At 44.9% G+C, this 4138-nt stretch overlaps 1 pseudogene; it reads right to left on the reverse strand.

The window, feature by feature from the left end:
* Window positions 1-2791: 2791 nt before the first annotated feature.
* Window positions 2792-3836, reverse strand: LOC127208647 (probable UDP-sugar transporter protein SLC35A4; annotated as a pseudogene).
* Between the last annotated feature and the right edge of the window lie 302 nt (window positions 3837-4138).

The following is a 4138-nucleotide window of genomic DNA, read 5'->3' on the forward strand; positions in this document are numbered from 1 at the left end:
AGAAAGCACAGCAAGCTTATTGTAGATTGACTTTACCTTGGTTTCTCATAGTGTTTCTGAACAATGAATTGCAATATTGACAAATGTGTCTATTATAGGCAGAGAGTGGAAGAAACTGACAACTAGATTTAATCAATTCTCCCCCCAAGAGCACCCTGTAAAGTCAGCTTTTTAAAAGTGGGTTAATTTTCAGTTAATTTATCAGGAAAATCATGAATAATGAAATAAAATGTTCATTTGAAATTAGCAGGAGCAAATGCCTAGTGCACACTGTTAAGAGCTGTACTTTGAGGTAGAGCTTTGAGCTGAAATCTAAGATTTGCTGTGTCTGCTTTCCTGAGCCACTCTCTCCTCCTGAGACTTTGGATAAGACCTTTGAATAGTAGATATTTCATTTTCCTTATTTATCTAAGAGCAATGATATTTTACATATAACTACAGAGTTTTCTATGAAAGTAATACCTTCTAGTATGTGAAAATTACTTAAGAAAGTATTATGCCATGTATCAATGTTTGTTATTCTACGAAGTAGTTTGTAAACACACAGTACTGTTCTCGCTTCTATGGAAGTTACTCAGGCAGACAGTATCATTGGGGGCAGTTTGATATTCTTGCTAACAACTTGAAATCTCAGAGCCAAGACTAGCTTCTACAGATTTGTCTTCTCTACATACTAAGCAACTCATGATCTTTAAAGAAAAAAAACCTAGTGGCACTTAAGAAGTATCCTCATTTATACAAAGAAGAATCTTTTTGTTTTTCAATACAGGGTTTCTCTGTGTAGCCATGGTTGTCCTGGACTTACTTTGGAGACCAGGCTGCCCTCGAATTCACAGAGATCCACCTGCCTTTGCCTCCTGAGTGCTAGAATTACAGGCATGCACCACTGTGCCCAGTCAAACAAGACATATTAAACATTGGAGTTTAGTTGACAAACAGGGAGTAAATTATAAATTAGTCTTTGCCTTAAGTAGCAACCAGATGCAAAGTGCTAAATCTGGCAGTTCCATCACGACATCTTTCCATATTTTGGTTTCTCTCTCTCTAGTTGGGCGGTTACTCGTGTTCTTCTGTCATTGGAGAGTTTAGACTTTGAGTCCCAGGCTGCAATGGCCTAAGGATTTCCAGCAAGCTGTAGCTTCCTAGAGGCTTTTTCTTCTCCAGACAGCACCACCCCAGGGACAAGTCTCTAACACAAATAGTACTGTGGTATTTTCAACATCACAAGCATAGTACTTAGATTCCAACACCAAGAAAATCTTTAAATTTGCTTCCACCCCTTCCTTTTATTCTCTATTTTTCTAAGTAGTCTTCTTCTCTGCTTTGTGTGTGTGTGTGTGTGTGTGTGTGTGTGTGTGTGTGCGTGCGTGTGGCAATCACCAAATTTCTTACCTAATGTCGTATTATATAAATTGTGATCTTACTATACTAATCACAATGTAATTATCAAACACTTGACATGAATCTATACAGGCACACCTTTCTGAATTATTCCACATTGATCTGTTTCTTGTTTGTTATTCTTGAGCATGGTGTGAGCCAGGTCATTCTGAAAAGAACCAAAATGTCAGCCAAGGAACACCTCACCTATGATTCTTGGGGTGGCCACTCATTCTTCCTTAGACAAAAACTAGACTCCTTACTATGGGTTTGGAGCCCCAGCATGATATAGCCTCAATTCATATTTCTGGACTTTTAGAATGTTGCCTTTAAAGTGCCCCATTTTCTGGAACATTCTGATTCACTCACACTTCTGATTTCTATACATTGAAATGTTATTTCTCACACAGTGCACTCCTTTCTCCATGTGAAATTAACACTCCTTACATATTTGACGGTTCAGTTAATCTAGAAAGCTATGTATGACAAGCTACTCACTAAATGTGTTTCATTCCTTCTTGATCCTCTTAATGGGATATTTTATGATTTTTATGGTGATTCTTAAAGAATACTTCATTTTGAAATATATTCTTTTTTTTTTTTTTTTTTTTTTGCTTGTAGAAAGCACCCTACACCCTTGAATACTTTATTAAGACCTTATTGCTTAAGGAGTTAGTTAGACACTGGTTATCTATAAACGTGTTTTGTACCTGGTCCATGGTTACTCTGCAGGGCCCTCCCAAGCTGATGGAAGCTGTGACCCCACTAAGGGACAATAGTGGAAAGAAACAGATCTCCTAAGTGCCTTAGAGGAAGTGTTCCTTAACAGAGCCCTCGAGTTATCACAGGGCTCAGGAGTGTACACTTCAGCCAGGGCCCAGGGGCAATGTTCCCTGAGATGAATTAAGTCCTAGCCCCTTCTGACCTCTCCAGAATAATGGCTAAGGAAAGGGAAAAGCACTGTGGAGGGCAACATATGTATCTCTTATGAGGAAGTCATGCTGGGCTGGAACAGCCAGCACCAAGCTTCAGAAGTGACCACAGCAGGCATGGAAAGGAAACCTTCACTTGAAACAGCAATGTACATACATGCAGGACAAGGCAGGATTCCTTAGGGACAGGCTGCTCAGGTCTGGGTGTGGGGCTTCTTGTTTTTCTTTTGTGGGAAGGAATATGGAGGTGCAGTTAGGTGTTTCCTTAACCAAGTCCACGCTTTATGTCTCCTAAGGGTAACTCTCACCCACCTGAGTCATCCAAAGGCTAACCTGGCCATCCCAGCTTTTCTTACAAGGCACTTGTTACAGGGCTGCTGAGTGGGGGCGGGGCGGGGGGGCGGCAGGAGATGGGAGGTGGCTCTGGCGGTTGCACCTATTCTACACAGCCACAAGTGAGAGTGGAGGTGGTCAAGGACTTAGGGGCTACCGTTGTACAAGCACACAGCTAGGCCAATGAGCAGTGTGGCCAAGAAGAATACGGCTGTGAGCTGCAGCTGTAGCAGCACTGCTGAAAGCACAGCGTAGACCACCTACGAGCAGGAGACAATGAAATGGCGTGTGATGCTGCTGCTATGCTTCATAGCAGATGACATGAGCAGTCCATTTACAGCCTGGTTCAGCATCACAAGCCCTGCCCATGCAGAGAAACCCTCTAGGAAGCCTGGGCCTCGGCCACTGCCAGCATACATTCTTAGGTTCAGGATCGCCCCAAAGGTGTAGAGGTAGAGGTTCTGAAGAGCTAAGGGCAACCCCTGTCACTTCATGAACAGCTCTGTGTACGCTGATGACAAGCCAGAGATGAGGTAGTATAAGACGAGGAGCAGAAGTCCCAATGGAGTGATATGCAAGGGCATGGGATGGACTCCAGCTGTTAGTGGGGCACAGGAAGGATGTTTGTAGGTTGCTGAAAGCCACCTGATGCATAGCAGGCTCCTGCAACCATCAGCAACAGCAGTACCAATCTCTGACAGGCAGAGAGGCAGTGCCCAAGGCAGAGGCAGTACAACAAACAGAGCTGTGCTTCCAATCTTGAGATTGCTCAGCACGGGGATAGGCTGGGGTCCATGTAACGCTGCAGATAGACCACCAGGTGGTTGTTGGTGCTGTAGAGCCGGGATGAGAGTGCAAAAGCTGCAACCTGGCGACAGGGTGGCACATCCTGGGGCCATATTTGTCAACCTACCAGGAGGGAGAAGGCGGCGCACGCAACAGTAGCTTGGTCAGCTCAGTGAGTTACACAGCTGAGGAGGGCCGGAAGGGCACTCGGCCATCTCCGTGGCACAATGCTAAGAATGGCGCATGGGTGCCAAACATGGCAGTGAACAGGAATAGCATGAGGGTTCTGCAAGACTTTCTTGGTCGGGCTACGCCTGGCATACCTCCATCTTCTACACTAATGGTGCACACCAGACCCAGTGTGGCCTGTGTAGCTAGCAAGGGACAGAGAAGCCTGGGATACATTTGAAAGAAAGCGAGAGAATACTGAGAGTCAGAGTTAGCTGCATATTCCACAGTTAGGTTTTGAAGTGGGGGGGGGGGGTGCTCATGAACCATAGTTTTGGGGTCAGTCCCACCGAACTAGGGAGGGAAGGAGTGTAGGGTGCAGGCTGACAAACCAACTGTCCATTCTCTGCAGGAAGAAAAGCAAGGACGAGCGAGGAAGAAAGGCGGGGACAGCAAATGAACAATAGCAAGGGAGCCAGATAGAGTGTCTGTGACTGAAATATGCTCATCCTGCTTCGTCAAAGGGTCTAGTCAGGACC

The sequence above is a fragment of the Acomys russatus genome, chromosome 25, assembly GCF_903995435.1.
Source record: "Acomys russatus chromosome 25, mAcoRus1.1, whole genome shotgun sequence".
Classification (NCBI taxonomy): domain Eukaryota; kingdom Metazoa; phylum Chordata; class Mammalia; order Rodentia; family Muridae; genus Acomys; species Acomys russatus.